This window comes from Pseudochaenichthys georgianus, chromosome 6 (assembly GCF_902827115.2).
Source record: "Pseudochaenichthys georgianus chromosome 6, fPseGeo1.2, whole genome shotgun sequence".
Taxonomy (NCBI): domain Eukaryota; kingdom Metazoa; phylum Chordata; class Actinopteri; order Perciformes; family Channichthyidae; genus Pseudochaenichthys; species Pseudochaenichthys georgianus.
Window position 1 is genome coordinate 31,824,282 of NC_047508.1, and position 6,588 is coordinate 31,830,869.

A 6,588-nucleotide genomic window follows, 5' to 3' on the forward strand; every position below is an offset into this window, starting at 1 on the left:
TTGCACATCCCGTTCAAGATTTCAAGATGTTCTAAGGTTTATTGACATATCATATAGGTATGGTGTAGTTCTGCACTGAATGAAAAACTTGGGTCGCAGGTTCCTCAACAGTGCATTACAAGACATCTATCAATATGTGTGCATACCTCCAGCAATGTTAACTATGTTGAAGCACTTATTTTAACTGATATTATACATAATGTATTATACTCTTATGATGTATGCAGATATTTCATCTCCGGCCTTGTCAGGTATTGAACAATCAATAAATAAAGAACACAGAATTGTTAAATATAAAACACAGAATTTGTGTGATTATACTAAATGATTTTCAAATAAACACCACTGCATATTTAACTGTTACACATGCTGATGTAACGCAAATGTTCCAACTTGGGATCAATAAAGTATATCTTATCTTAAGCTGATCGATGGCTATGCCATATTTGCAAAATGTGCCTCTGAACCTTGACAAGTGCATGTTTCAGGCTTATCAATTAATGTAATGTAATGTAATGTTATCAATTAACAACAGGAGGGGTCACAAACATAAGTCCAGCTGTTAAATAAACTCTTCTGACCTTAGCTGGCGTGTGGGTATATATATTAATACTGCCCATTATGGGCACCAGCAATTTTCATTCACCCATTTATTAATTATATGTTTTAAATGTGAGTGTTTCCTGTCCCCTAAACCTCCAGGGATGTACACAGTTTAATACTGGCAAACTTCTTATTATGGAAATACGAAAACGTCTTTTAAAACTACAACTCCCAGTAGAGACGTGCCATAGAGAACATGTTGCGAAACAGAATAGCCAGCATGTGTAGTTCTGGGGAGGGGTGGGGGGGGGGGGGGACGCGGTGGACCCGTTCAAATCCAGTTTTGAACAGTCTGCCGTGGTTCCATCCCATTTCAAGTGCTTTTCGAGGCTCGGTAACCCTCGGAGCACACTCTCCAATGACAGAGCTTGAGGACTATCACGGGGTTTGTCAAACAGAGCACATGGTGTAGTCCCAAACGATAGCTGGGGATTCTGGGTAGTGTAGTGTCTTCATTGCCTTTAAGGGCAGTTGACACCAAACGAATGCCGTGCTTCCATGAGCGTCCATAGAAGCACAATGGACATCCCGGAAAGCTGAAAATGGACGCTAAGGGCCCCCCCCCTTGCGTTGAAAATGGACGCTAAGGCCCCCCCCCCTTGCGTTGAAAATGGACGCTAAGGCCCCCCCCCCTTGCGTTGGAAAAAGCCGGCAGGGACTTGACATAACGTCAACATAGGCCGACCTGGGAGTGAGGATGTGTTGCCCCTTTCACAAAGAACTTCTGTTTTTTTTTCAAAATGATTAGGCCCCCTGGATGCCCTAGACTAGAGTTCTGTTTTGCTTTTTTGTAAATAGTTTGTTTGTAAATATTTGTAAAATGCCCCCCCCCCCACAATTGTTGTTCGCACAATTATGCTTGTGCGAACAACAATTGTGGGTGGGTGCTTATTGTGCTGCAGACGTTGAAGGACCTGAGTCTCCTGAGGAAATACAGGTGAAAGGTGAGGAGAGGTCATCGCTTGGAAGCTTTTATATCCTGTGGTGTCTCAACAGAACTTAATATGAATTGCTTTATTGTCTCGTCGCTGGATCACCTCCCCCTGGCAAAGTGGCCTCGTCATTTTAATTGTTATTGTTGACCAACCTGTTTTTGTTGCTCTGTTGAACCATGGTTCAACAGGAGCTTCTGTAAATAGTTTTGTAAATAGTTTGAATATTTATCATAGTAATCATTTTCAGTCTCCCACTCTCAATGTAATTTATTGTTTCTTTGCCCCACCATATATGTTGTTGTCCAAGGGCACTAATTTGGTCTGTGTTGAAGATTGTTTACACTAGATTCTACTGAAGCCTTCCGAGTAATCACCAGAACGCCGACACCTCCTCATCACTCCACCGCTCCCATGTTTTTGTTGTGTTGCCATTGTTTTCTCTCTCCGTTGGTGCGCGGGGCTAATGCTAATGCTAATAAAGCTAATGTCAGCAAATACAATGGCAGCTTCACAAAACTTTTCAGAGTTTTACGGGGCGTGGTTTGCAATTCGCCCAGCCAATCAAAATTGGTACTTTTTTCTCCCCAGGATAGTACCACCTCTCTAGCAGGCACTAAAAATGGGATTAAAAGTTCTCGGAACTAAGTATTCCTCCGCAGAAAATCGGCCCTTTTAACAGGGTTGCCAACTCTCACGCATCTGGCGTGTGACACACGCTTTCACTCTCAATCTCACGCTCTCACTCTGCCCAAACTATTCTCACGCCAAAACAAGCAATCACAGACAGCAGTTAGTAAGATTGATTTCAGTAGTCACTTGTTTAGAAATACCGAAGACTAGAAACGGTTTTGAAAACTTTTGTCAGGTAGTGATCGTCTTCTCAATAGAACATCTTTGATCAACACACTCTCACTCCCTAAGCGTCCAATAGCGACGTTTGGTCAGTGTCCGTGGCGTCCAATTGTGACGCTCCTAGGCTCCTTCAGCGTCATAAAGGGACGCAAATAGCTTTCAACTGATTGCAATGTATTCCCATCTGCGTCGGATTTGACGCTCATGGAAGCACGGCATTCGTTTATGTCGTCTCTGGCCCTCTAAGTTAATGCTGAGCGGTCCAGTTCCCAGGAGTAAGGATGGCAGAAAGGACACCCACACCTATCCCAGAATCCCTCAAGCTATCCGTTTGGACTACACCAGAGCCCTAGAGATACTAAGAGTTACGACACTCCCATAGACCTCCGTTGTAAAAAATGGCGGCGCCTACTTCCGGGGTATGGACATCGAAATAGTTCAACATATTGTCATTTGGGCGTTGGTACCTCATTCACTTACATTGCGTTGCGGTCGAATAGTTCCAGAGGTAAGTTGCTGAAATATCGAAACTATTTTGAATTGTCAACTGTCTATATTGTATCAAGAGGCCCTTTATGATGCTATACTGGTCTTCATTTGTATATGCACAGCGTAATAATCTATATTTTATCTTGTTGTCACAACCAATTTTGCTAGCATTGCCTGCTAGTTAGCTAGCGCGACTTCGTCAGCTTTGAAGGGTAAGATTTCAGTAATGAATCGCTAGCAGCTTATATATCAATGATGCTGGGTAACTAACAAGCAGGATTTAGATTGATTATGGTTTTTATTTTTATTTTGGTTTTTATCTGCTGAACCTGACCGTGTTCAGCCATCCTTAGTCGGCTTTTTCTGTATGATATTGACTTAAACTGCTAGCACTAGTAGAAATGAGGTGGCGTTTGTGATAAATATTTCATTGCATTTGGGATATACTAACATTTCATTATGTGGACATGTTGACTGTACTTAGTTTTTTTTTTTTGTACTGTTCCGTGTTAACTCATCTGTACTGTACAACTAGCCTAGCTCTACTTTTTAATGCTTGATGGCATGCTAGGATAGATTCCTTTGTGTTGTAATATACACACTAGTTTAATGATTGTTCTTCAAAGGTATTATTCAGTCTTAAACAAATGATAGCCTACTGAATAGGCGGTACTCTACAGCAGTGAATGAAGGATGAGCCTAAAACATGGTCATGCATCCAAAATGTTTATTTTTAACAAAATAAACACAGTAAAAAAAATAATTAGCACTTTTTTTTTATTCAGCCTCATATGTCAGCCTCATATGGCTGCTGCTGGCGGAGGCTGCTGCTGCTGAAGGAAGAGGAGGCTGGAGGCTGCTGACGGAGGACCGGGAATGGAGATGCCAAGTACATCGCCTAGATGTTATGACCTTCGGTGCAGAGGTCTGTTGGTCTTCTTTGCCTTCTTACTCTGACTCTTGCTGCCAAGATACCCTTTATGTTTATCCTTCCTCTCAGCCCTGATGCACTCTGATGCAAATCCTTAATCTCACCTGATGTATGTTGAGAGGATTTTTTTCTTCCGGTCATGGCATGAGGGCAGGTTGCTGTCCAGCAACATGGCTTTCTTGTCCAGCTGTGACACTGCATTTGAGGACTCCATGAGGGAATCGCTCGTCCTCACACGGAACAGCTGCTCCACGTTCTGAACAAGGGTGAAAACCTCATCTGATGGACGGTAAAGTGCACCCCTTTTTAAATTCTTTTAATACCAGCAGACCAGCTCTCTCATTTTCACCATCACTGACATTTTTCACTAGGGCACACTGGCATTGTCACAAAGTGAGAAGCTGATGACCCTTTCACGATGTATCCTGCAAGGTGTATAGCACACAGGACTCGGTTTTTAGTGATGTCAGGTGGTGTTGTCAGGTCTCCTAGCTGCTCCACTCTCAGAACGTCAGGAGGACTGCAGCTGCTGTTCTGCGTGTCCAGGAAGTCTGCCAAGTGGTCTGATCCATCCTCCACGTAACTGCCAGTATGCACTGGCGATAGGGACTGGCCCACGGTGAGTGGTAAGCCACAACCTGTTTCCACACGTAGTAGCACCAGCCAGCATGAAAATAAGGCATGAGTGGCCTGGGCTTTGTGGCCAGGTAGAGTTGTGTTCCCAAACAGCCTCCCTGTTCCCAGATGCAGCTCCACGCTAGGGGTGATGGACATCTCAAACCAAGGTGAGCACACATTTCTTCTCCATCTCACTCATGCCATCTGCCTTCAGCCTCAGCATATCAAACACCTCCCCCAACACTCCTGGCTCCAGTTTGACGTGCTGCATCCTCCTCTGAATGGTCCTGATGTCAGGCAGAGGGCATATTCATGGCTTGGAGGGTTTTATATCCTGTAGTGCCACAACAGAACCTTAGTTGTTTTGCTTTTTTCACGGTTTCTTTTCCCCCACCGTATCCCACCTTTTTTTGATTGCCCAAGTGCTCTAATTTGGTCTGTGTTGAAGATTTTTTGAAACTTTAGATTAATCAAATTGTGTTTTGTTTTTAATGCCGAATGAATCCTCTTCTGGTTTACCAGAGCCCTCTCGGCTCTCTTTCTTAGTAATCTCTCCCTTCTCAGTTGCCTCATTAGATCCTCCACGTGAGCCCCGGTCACAACTGGCCCTTGGTAGTCTGGTCCCTGGAGCACCTGACCCTGGCAAACTGGCCTCTTCATAGCTTACCCCTGACTGACTGGTTCCTGGCACACTGATCTCTGGTAAGGTGGCCTCTTGATTGTCGGCCCCTGACATACTGGCCCCTGGCAGTCTGCTGACACCTGTCTCACTCTCTCTGTCTGTGATGTCCCTTTCATTCCCTTGGAACTCCACCTCAATATCTCCCTGAATCTCTGTAACAATAACAAGGCAATTGCTATGTGTATGCTGCCTTTACATGTGCACCTATTGTCATTAAGGGTACACTATACTCCTATAGTGACATTCATCTAAGTTCGTCTATTGGCAATGTTACAGTATGAAGAAATCTGTAGATTATGTACATGTGGTATATGAGTCTTCAGAGAATCCATGAACCCTGGTATTTTTGAAGCTGTATAATCTGAAAGTTGCATTAGGAGTGTAGTCTATCCTTGAATGATATAACATGGGAAACATTGTTAGCTTCATATATCATACCAATGTTTGATGTGCAGTAATAGGTGTGGTCATTATTCCTGACAGCTGGAGGCATACTCCTTGACGTGAATTTTCTCCTTTTCGGTTTAGGCCGATGTATAAATACTGTTGGAACAGCATCTGGCCTCAACCTCAAATTTCCTCCTGATTTGTTGCCAATATATTGGTCGTCTTCAAAGTGTACCTGTGGGTAGGTAGGTTTGATCAGTTTCCCCTGCACACTTCAAATGTCATTGAAGGAGTCATAATTCTCTACACTTGGAAATATGATGCCCTTTAAAATGTTAATAAGTCATGTCACCTCTGTGAACATTACTTACATGACAGAGTTTTCTGCTGTTGTTGTCCTCTTTCAGACACAGGTTTTGTCTGTTGACCATTGCCATCCATCTACGTCCTTAGGGAAGCCATACATCCGGAACCCCTTCTCGGATCGATTAGAGCACCCAAATGCTGCACATCCAACCATGGTATGACAACTGATCTATTAAAATGCAATATAAACGAAAGTGCCATAATATTTATTGTGCAAACATTTTAACATGAATATTGCTATGTCCTCTGTTCAGTCTGCTCCCAACTGTATTCTCTCCCCTTATTCACCACTGTTCCTATTCTTGCTCTGCTTTTTAGGGCCCAGGAAACAGATGAAGAGGATGTCCCTTTCCAACACATCCTCACTCCCAGGTCGGCCTATGTTGACGTTATGTCAAGTCCCCTGCCGGCTTTTTCCAACGCAAGGGGGGGGGGCCTTAGCGTCCATTTTCAACGCAAGGGGGGGGGCCTTAGCGTCCATTTTCAACGCAAGGGGGGGGGCCTTAGCGTCCATTTTCAGCTTTCCGGATGTCCATGTGCTTCTATGGACGCTCATGGAAGCACGGCATTCGTTTGTGTCGACTGCCCTTAAAGGAAATGTGAGCGTCCATTCTCATTGGATAGCGGAGAATTGTACACCCGGAAGTAAATATTCCCCTTACTGACGATTGATTTTACAGTGATATCTGCACTACTCATCGACTAAAAAACACCAGATTATCCTT

At 43.8% G+C, this 6,588-nt stretch overlaps 1 long non-coding RNA gene across 2 annotated transcripts; it reads left to right on the plus strand.

Moving 5' to 3' along the window:
- The first annotated feature begins 5,043 nt into the window (after positions 1 to 5,043).
- On the plus strand, positions 5,044 to 6,278 carry LOC139434001 (uncharacterized). 2 transcript variants are annotated; one of them, XR_011643403.1, is made up of 4 exons: positions 5,044 to 5,130; positions 5,639 to 5,742; positions 5,905 to 6,018; positions 6,182 to 6,278. It is a non-coding gene; the product is annotated as an uncharacterized lncRNA (long non-coding RNA). The 2 variants fall into 2 exon arrangements; XR_011643404.1 differs by having other exon boundaries at positions 5,639 to 5,738.
- The last annotated feature ends 310 nt before the right edge of the window (positions 6,279 to 6,588 follow it).